Source organism: Orycteropus afer, unplaced genomic scaffold, assembly GCF_000298275.1.
Source record: "Orycteropus afer afer isolate SDZICR_OR568_19922 unplaced genomic scaffold, OryAfe1.0 scaffold00144, whole genome shotgun sequence".
Lineage (NCBI taxonomy): Eukaryota > Metazoa > Chordata > Mammalia > Tubulidentata > Orycteropodidae > Orycteropus > Orycteropus afer.
Genome location: NW_006921731.1, coordinates 3,165,552 through 3,175,507, shown reverse-complemented (window position 1 = coordinate 3,175,507; position 9,956 = coordinate 3,165,552). Strand labels below are relative to the sequence as shown.

The 9,956-nt window shown below is 42.5% G+C and overlaps 1 protein-coding gene across 1 annotated transcript in view; it reads right to left on the bottom strand.

The window, feature by feature from the left end:
- The window catches only part of RAD18 (RAD18 E3 ubiquitin protein ligase), a 207,545-nt gene that overhangs the window by 191,133 nt on the left and 6,456 nt on the right, over positions 1 to 9,956 (bottom strand). The window lies entirely within an intron of this gene.

Genomic DNA, 9,956 nt, shown 5'->3' with positions numbered 1-9,956 from the left:
GTTTCTGAGGCAGTATCACTACGGAAGTAGATTGCCCCATCTTCCTTCCAAGGAGTGGCTGGTGGGTTTGAACCTCCAGCCTTCTGGTTAGCAGTCAGGCCTTAGGCACTATGCTACCAGAGCTCCTGAAATCCTGAGCTCTGGTAGCACAGTGCTTAAGGCACCTGACTGCTAACCAGAAGGCTGGCAGTTCAAACCCACCAGCCACTCCTCGGAAGGAAGATGGGGCAATCTATTTCCATAAAGATTTACCTCCTCAGAAATACAGTGGGGGTCACTATGAACTAAAATCAACTCGATGGCAGTGGGTTTGGTTTTATATACATATACTCTATATATATATATACCTCAAAAGTTCTTTGGAGTACTGTCAAACAAGGAAGCTCACCCACTTGACTTAGCTGATCTCAGTTTCCAGCTCCTTAGGAATTCAAGCCGTGTCTTAAAAACACTACCTTACAGCACCATGTTGGTATGGCTCAGAATTTCCACCTTAAATCACATTGTTACTCTCTGGCAGCTCCCCAGGTACACAAAGGCACTCCTATTACACATGATATTCCAAGGGTTCAGAGATTATTCACAGTAGCCCAAGACAAAAGCCAGACCTCTCTCTGGGCTAGAGTCAATTATTTTAAAACATATCAAAGAGATACACTTCTTGGAGAGAACAATCATGGGAGAAAGAAGGGCTGCTTATGCACAAGGAGACAGCTCAGGGGGCAGGAGTGTATGGAGGGATGGACACTGGGAAGAGCTAACTATGGGGAAGAAGTGGGAGAGGAGCTGTTGCATTGTGGTAAACTGACATGAGACAAAGTATATGTGAAATGCTGTATGGAAAGTGAATTTGCTCTGTACATCTTCACCCACATCACAATAAAAAAAAATAATAATAATAAAACATATCAAAGATAGGACAATCACGAGTCCCTAGAATATTCCAACTTCATAAACAACAAGTGCCACTCTCTGTATCCTCTGTCTGTGTAATGTAGAAAACATGTGCTGGATATTGTATAAACATCTCTCAGATAACTCTACTGTCTAACACTCTAAGACGTGAATCTTGAAATAAAACACACACACATGTTAAGAAACAATATATATCCAAGTTATCAAATGAGGGATTTTTATGTCCTAACCCTGTAAATGATGTCCATCACTCCACATTTAACAAGCACTTTTGTGACAGGCACTAAGAAAAGTATACAAGCTACCACTGTCAATCACTCAGAAAGGGATCAGTGCAGGATATACTGGATAGAGTGGGAGAAAAACATGGAACTGAACTCAAAATCATAAAAAAAAAAAAGACCAGGTTTATTGGTCTGATAGACCCTGGTGAGACCCAGAAACTATAGCCCCCAGCTACCCTCCAGGTCTGGTAGTGAACTCACTTCCAGCCTTCCAAGGCTTCCAGCCAAACAGTAGACCTATAGGGTGAATATTTACATCAGGTAGATATACTCCTTAGAATGATCAATCATGGGAGAACAGAAAGGCAGTATTTGCATAGGGAGATAGCTCAGTGGGCAGGAATGCACAGGAAAGAAGGACAGAGGGAAGAGGTAACTACAGAAAAGAAGTGGGAAAAGAGCTGTTACAATTATTTTTTAATTGCAGGAAGTGGGAAGAGAGCTGTTACAGTGTGGGGAACTACAGTCAATGTCATGAAACAAAATGTGTATGAACTGCTGTATGGAAAATGAATTTGCTCTGTAAACTTTCACCCAAATCACAATAAAAATTTGAAAAAAAAGGAAGAGTATATAAGGGAAAGTTATTGACCTCAAGGAGGTACTAAGTAGTGATAGAGAAGCAAACAAGCAATTACAGTACAATTCAGTATAACACATGCTAATGGTTTAAGCAGGAAATTTACATCGACTAAATTCTCCATGCTCAAGGCACTATAAAATGAACTCCCAATCAAAAAACAAAACAAAACAGATGTGACTAATAGAATGATGCCTTAATAACTACTAGCTGTCTTCTAAGGAGCCCTGGTGGTGTGGTGGTTCAAACCTAGCAGCCGCTCCACAGCCTTCCATAAAGATTTATCACCTCTGAAACCCAATGGGACTTGCTGTGAGTCACAACTGACTCGATGGCAGTGAGTTAACTGTCTTCTGGTTGATTCTGACTCATGGCAAGTCCATGTATGTCAGAATAGAACTGTGCTCCGTAAGGTTTGCAATAGCTGATATTTCAGTAGCTCACCAGACCTTTCTTCCAAAAAGTCTCTTGGTGGATTCAAACCGCCAACCCTTCTGTAACCAGCCAAGCACATTAACTGCATTACCCAGGGACACCAAACTGGTACCTTACTGACAGCTAATTACCAGCAGCCCAAGCTCAGCTTAGTTAAGGGGTCTTGTTAAAAACAACTCAGTTTAGTTAAGGAGGGGGGACCATATGATTTCAGGCACTGATATTCAGGAAATGAATCATTCTTGCCAGCTTCAGGAAGAGCTCTCCAGTAGGCAACATGGGGAGAAAAAACACAGGATAGAAGGATAAGGCAGGTAGCAGGGTAAATTCTTTTAGGAATGAAGATGAATAAAGGGAGAAGGAGCAGGAAGTCTGACCTTGAACTGTCAATAAAAAAGAAATTACTATGTAAGCAAAGAAACACAGATGACTGGAAGAGTGAAACTTATCAAAGGCTGTAGAGAGCAATTCTGTGAACCATAATTATATCCAGAAACATCTCGGAGGGTTTTCCCCCTTCTTTCCTCTAGCACTAGGAATCAATCTGTATATACTTTCTTTTTTCCAAACACCCACTTGGGTCATTTAAACAGAGTAACTGGGGTAACAGCAAGGATAAAAGGAAGGAAAAGTGAGTAGACTGATTAGGAAAACTGCTATTTGTGAGTAGAGTAATTACATAAACATTTTCATGGGCTCAGTTTTAAGATGGCTTTTTAACTACAGAGGAAATTAAAGATGACAAAAAATGATATGAATCCCTCAAAATATAACTGAGCTCAAGTTCCTTTTTTGAAAAAAAAAAAAAAAAAATAGTAGTTCACTTTTGAAATGAGAAAGCTGAGAACCAGTAAGTGTGTAGAGGCTATGGTGAGAGAGCTAGTTTAATAGCAGACTTAATGTCATTCTCTTTACTATAACATTGTCCCCTGAGCAATACTGTAAGTCAGTAATTCCCAAACTCAGCTGCTCATCTGAGTCAGCTGTGGAAATTGTTCTTTGTTTCAATTTAGTTTCCCAAGCTCTATCTCCAGCCATAGGAGCTCTGGTGATATATTTGGTTAAAGCATTTGGCTGCTAACCAAAAGATCAGTGGTCCGAACACAAGCAGCCACTCCATGGGAGAAAGATGAGGCAGTGTGCTTCCGTAAAGATTTACAACCTTGGAAACCCTCTGGAGCAGTTTTACTCTGTCCTATAGGGTCACTAAGAGTCAGAATCGATTTGCTAGCAGTGGGTTTACTCCCAGTCATACTGAATCAATGGGTTTAGGTCAGTAAATCACATTCATAATATTTGATTCTGATTCAACAACAATTATCTTTTAAAAACCAGTACTGGTTATAACTATGAGACTGAACTATATGAAATTGCCATTTTTGGTTAAGATTAAAAAGGTCAAATATTGGCAGTTTCATATGGTTCAACTACATGCTGCTCACTTACTATATGTTCTGTTCTTTGATGGATGCTTATAGCAACCATAAGTCTGGAACGAAAATTAGTTCCCATTTTACAATTGGGAAACTGAAGCACAGGATCTTCCCAAGATCACAGACCTAATAGGTAGCAAAGGTCAAATTCACATGCAGACAAACCAAAAAAAAAAAAAAACCACCAAACTCACTGCCATCAAGTAAATTCTAACTCATACTGATCCCCATTGGGTTTCCAAGGCAGTACATCTTTATGGAAGTAGAGTGCCCCATTTTCCTTCCACGGAGCAACTGGTGGGTTTGAACCACCAACCTTCTGGTTAGCAGACAAATGCCTTAGACACTGCACCATCAGAGCTCTCAATTCTTAACAAATTAATGTATTAATTAATTAATTATAATTTGTTTTGAAATATGGAGAACAAGATAGATTAAGGGTTGGCTTAACCTACTAGGCTACTACTTTTTTTGTTGTTAGTTTACTACTAGCAGTCCCTGAGTGGCACAAACAGTTAAGTGCTCAACTACTAGTAACAAACTAGCATTTTTAACCCACCCAAAGACACCTCGGAGACAACCCTGGCAATCTGCTTCCTAACTGTCAGAGTCTTGAAAACTCCATAGAGCAGTTCTACTCTACATATAGGGTCTCCATGGGTAGGAATCAACTTGAAGCAACTAACAGCAGCAACAGTCTATCCCCAAGTATGTACTAATGTTGTTGTTGTTATGTGCCGTTGAGTCGGCCCCGACTCATAGCGACCCCTCCTTGGGTTTCCGAGGCAGTATCACTACGGAAGTAGGATTGCCCAACCTTCCTTCCGAGGAGTGGCTGGTGGGTAATAAGCTACCATTAAAAAAAAAAAAAAAAAACTCACTGCCGTCAAGTCAAATCCAACTCATAGCGACCCCTCCTTGGGTTTCCCAGGCAGTATCTCTAACACCTCTATGGAAGTAGATTACCTAGTCTTCCTTCCGAGGAGTGGCTGGTGGGTTTGAACCGCCAACCTTCTGGTTTACAGTCAAATGCCTAAGGCACTACAGTCAAACCTTAGTGAGCAACCATGATATTCCATTCAAACCAGAGCAAATGAAGAGCTTTGAACCCATTTGTTTCTGGGAAAATTTATGTAAATTACTTGTGAAGCTTGTTCTTCCACCCAAGACCTCCACTATGAGATGTGTGGGCAGAGAGGGAAGGGTAGAATACTAACCGTGAAATAAAAGGTAGACTCAGAGAAACACCTAAGCCAGGAATATACACACACACAACAGGCATCTCTAATCTCAAACCCAAAAGTCCACTGCCATTGAGTTGATTCCAACTCATAGTGATCCTTTAGGACAGAGCAGAACTGCCCCATAAGGTTTCCAAAGCTGTAAATCTTTACAGAAGCAGACTGACTTATCTTTCTGCCTTGGAGCAGCTGGAGGGTTCAAACTGCCGACCTTTTGGTTAGCAGACAAATGCTTTTAACCACTAAGAGAACAATGTCCCTCCACTTTAGTTCCCTAGCCAGCGCTCCAGAATTTCCAGGAGTACCACTCTTCTAATTGTGTATCCCTTCTGTGTGTGTAGCTCTCTCTCTTCTCCCCTGGTTCAGTTCACAGTGCTGCCTCATGAAAATACAAAAGAAAAGAAACACATTATTTGCCTAATAAATCTTATACTGTCTCTTAATTTTGCAAAGGTTAGTGAATGGACTATTTTATATTTCACTTTGGAAAGAACAAAACAAAATTAAACTGCTTTTTACTCCTACACAAGCCTTGATTAATTTTGTGAGACAAAATACCACAAAGGAAAAGAATAATCGAGGGCCCATCTACCTAACCAAAAAAAGCCTACAATCCAATGATTTCATTTACAGCAAATATTTTGAGTATTTTTCATTATCAAATCAGAAAAACTTGCTACCCTCTGGATCTTCTAGCCATTAGGCCTTTCATACTTGAAAGATTAATTCCCCCCCCCAATGATTTTAAATGTACGTACACCCATGAAAGTATGTAAGCCAGCCACTTCATGCCTTTATCTTCCCCCCATTTTAGATAGCCAATTTCTAATCTGCCTTATGGCCTGCCAAAGTATGGGATAGTTTGTTAGTAATGTAAATAAGGTGCATGTCACCTTTGTGGGGGTGAGACTGTGCAAATAAGGTATATGCAATGCTACACCTTATTTAGGGTAGGACTGGTCAGTTTCATCAGTCTGCTATAAATGAGCCCTCCCAGAGACAGAAACAGGGTTCTCAGTCATCAAGAGAGAAGAGTCAGAGGTGGAGTGGAGCACATCCTTGGACCCAAGATCCCTGCACTGGACCTCCTTGGCAGAGAGAACAACTGAAAGACCAGCAGAGAGACTGGCTGAGAGACCAGCAGAGAGATGGTGGCAGCAGAGGCAGCAGAACTGAGAAACCAGCACGAGACAGAGCAGTGGAACAAGAAAATAAGTGCCTTTGGGCAGGAGGTTTGCCAGGAGAGTGGAGTGCATCAAGGTGCACCTACCGGCAGAGCTTACAGAACTTTGTAACGCTTGCCCAAGCAGGACAGAGTCCAGGCTGAGAGGCCAAGGACCATAGAGAGGCATGCCTTTTGGGCACGGCCGAGAGGAGAGTGACCTGATCAAAAAATTGTATACTAAGCACATTCCTGAACCTGAATTGTAACCTCTTACTCTTACTTCCCTAATAAACCCCATAATCATGACTATTATCTGTGAGTTTTGTGTGGTCACTGCAATGAATCATCGAACCCAGCAGAGCAGTTACGAATGGGAGGGACAGTTGGTGTCAGAACTGGTAGAAAAGCTGAAGGGTGGGGGCATGTCTAGCCTCACAGGAATAAGCCTTGGGCTACTGATGGTGATTCTCTCTGTCTCTTGTAAAGCTAGAGGAGGTCAGAGGACGCCACCCACATGCCTTTTGCACTGGCTCTATCAAACCAGTACTCTGAGAAGACAAGTATGTTCCTTGAAGAAATGTGTTCCAGTTACAGCTTGGAGCATCTGCATCCACAAGCAAAGTCTAGTTCAGAACAAGCCATCAATTGCAGCAATTTATACCAGCCCATGATGTCAAACATCTCTTTTCATTTGGTCAGGTTCTGGTCAGCTCATCCTAACCATATAAGCTAGGTCAATGGGTGTCATCCATAAGCCTGAAAGTGCACACACCTCCCTGCACTTCAGACCAGCCAGCCTTTCCTCTCTCATCCCTAGCCTCCATGGGCTAAGTCAACAGGTACCAGTGGAACATGTATAAACTCAGCCTATGTCTTCATTGCGGCACCTCCCCTACTTCCACTCATCAAGTGGACACAGGTGGTCACCACAAGCAAGCATGCTAGGCTGTCTACTCGTGGTTCCCTTTAATTTCTAGTCCTAGAAAAGCGTTTTTCTAACAGGCACTGCCTTTTCCTGCCTCAATGTGTTGTTGTTGTTACGTGCTGTCAAGTCTGACCTGACTCATAGCTACCCCTCCTTGGGTTTCTAAGGCAGTATCACTACAGAAGTAGATTGCCCAACCTTCCTTCTGAGGAGTGGCTGGTGGTTTGAACCACCAGCCTTCTGGTTAGCAGTTAAGTGCCTTAGGCACAGTGCCAATGTACCCAACAGCAAATTGCTTGCTTGAAATCCAAAAAGTGAATCATTTTCTTTTCCTCGCAGATCTTGCTTTCAAATGCAAATCTGTTCTCTCACCAGTCCTGCATTGGTCTGCACTTCTTTTCTAACATAAATTTCCTGGGTGGGGCTCAGGTTTTCAACCTTAATCCCCCAATACTCTATACACAGGGCTACCCACTTGAACAAAAACCTAGTTTCCCTTTTAGCATCTCCAATCAAATACTGGCTGAAGGCAAAGTTACACGCTCTCTGTAATACCAATAATAATACCAAATACTCATTTCTACATACACTAAGATAGAAGAAATATTCAATATCCACAGCACATTCAAAAACATACAATCTTTTTCAAATCACTCCAGTTTCATCTTCTCTTCTCCACACCTTGACTATCTTCTCATTTATATATGTGTGGCTTGGGCCTCTGACCGAGTGGAACCAGTAAATCCTCGCCCTCTATCAATCATTTTACTTATTCAGCCTGGCTTCTGCCCCAGGCCATTTCACATGCCGTTTTTCTCCCCTCAGTTGCAGCACAATATCTCTTACTTTTCTTTCAGCCATTATAGGTGACAACAACCAAAGTAACCATCTAAGAATCAAACCAGAAGCCTGGTGGTTCAAACCCACCAGCCACTCCTCAGAAGGAAGGCTGGGCAATCCTACTTCTGTAGTGATACTGCCTCAAAAACCCAAGGAGGGATCGCTATGAGTCGGGGTGACTCAATGGCACATAACAACAACAAGAATCAAGTTTCACTTCCAATGCCCCTTTGTTCTTTCTCTTACAAAGTCCCACACTTCCTGAGTCTGGAGCCATTGCAATGAACCCCATTTCTGACGCCAGCTGTAAAAATAGAATGGAGGTATCATCTGACCTCCTCTAATTTCACAAGACGGGAAGAGGATCAAGCTCAACAGCCCAAGGCTGAGTCCTATGAGACAAAGGTCAGATACACCTCCACCCTCCAAACTTCTTACCAACTCTGCAACTGTCCCTCCCAAGGTACTCTCTATTTCTCTTTTGGGTTCGATAATCTGTTGCAGTGTCCACAAAGAACTCACAGACAAAGAACTCACAGACAATACTCACAATGTTGGGGTTTATTAGGGAAGTAACAAGTTACAATTCAGGATCAGAAATGCTAAGAATACAGTTCTTTGATGAGAACAGCCTCTTCTCAGCAGTACCCGCAGGCATACCACTCTTGGGCCCTCAGCCTCTTGGCCCCACAGCCCCTTGGCTTCTGCCCTGCTCAGGCAAGGGTTCCAAAGCTCTTTTAGCTCTGCCAATAAGTGCTCAGAAGCACTCCATTCTACCAGGAACACTTGGCCTGAAGGTACTCAGCTCTGGCTCTGTGGGTTAGCCAACCGAGATCCTTCCAGTGCCCAGAGGCACCTCACTCCACCAGCAAGTCTCCTCCTCAAAGGCACTTAGTTTTCTTGCTCTCTGGGCTGGCAAGCCCACCACTCTGTCTCATTCCAGTCTCTTGGTTCTGCTACCTCAGCCACCACCATTTCTCTGCTGCCACTTCTTGCTATCTCTGGTGTCACAGCTCTCTCTCCTGGATCAAAGAGGTTCAACACATGGATCTTGGGTCCAAAGGACACATTCTACTACTGGCTCTTTTTTCTTGACAGTAGTGATATCACCCCTTTCTACCTCTGGGATGGCTCATTTTAAGCCTAGAAGGATGACAAAACTGACCAATCCCCACATTAGGATTCCATACACCTCATTTGCATGGTCCCACCCCCACAAGGGTGCTATGCACCTTATTCACAATATTAGCAAGATATCCAATCCCCTTGGTAGGCCACAAGTACCTTATTTTTGCATAATCCCACCCAGTCATTTGGGGGGCGTTATGGCTAGGAGGACAACATTAAGCAATTCACTGTACCACAGTACCCATAAACCAGCTCAAACATTTATCAGCTCACTGATGATCTTCATTTTCTATATCTTTATCCACCTTCCCTAAACTCTGATTATTCATTTAAAATATTAGATAATCCTCATTAGTCTCAGGACACATTTATTTATAGCTGACAAACAGGATATAAAGCAGTACATTTTGATGTATATGTGTATTTCCAAAAGGTCACAACCTTGAAAACCCTGAAGAAGACTTCTATCTACTCTGCACATATGGGGTCACCATGGGTTAGAATCACATCAATAGCAACTAACAACAACAATGATGTGCCAGACACTGAGTTCTGCATATGTAATTGTGACAACTATCTTCTAAAATAGGAATTATTCATGACATTTTTACATTTGAGGAATGTTGGACAATTGGCAAATATTTGTTTGTGGCAAGGTCAAGGGTCAAGCCTCAGTATAAAGCCCATGTTGTTACCATTGCCATCCTCTACTACGTCTTCTCCATAGAAAGATCTTCATACCAAAGCTACTATCCATTAAAAATATTTTTTAAGCCTAACTTGATTCTCTTTAACTTTCCGAGATAAAGTTGAAACAGAGGATAAGAAAGATGGTTGTAAGGCCACAGTAAGGAGAAAAGGACGCACAAAAGTGAGGTTAAAGAGAAGTTTTCATTCTGAGTTTCCGGGGGAGGCTTACGGGCCCCCGAGAGGGGCCCGGGCGAGGTTCACGGGTCCCTGAGAGGGGCCCGGGAAGTCGCACCACCTGGCTGGGGAGGGGAGGGTTTATA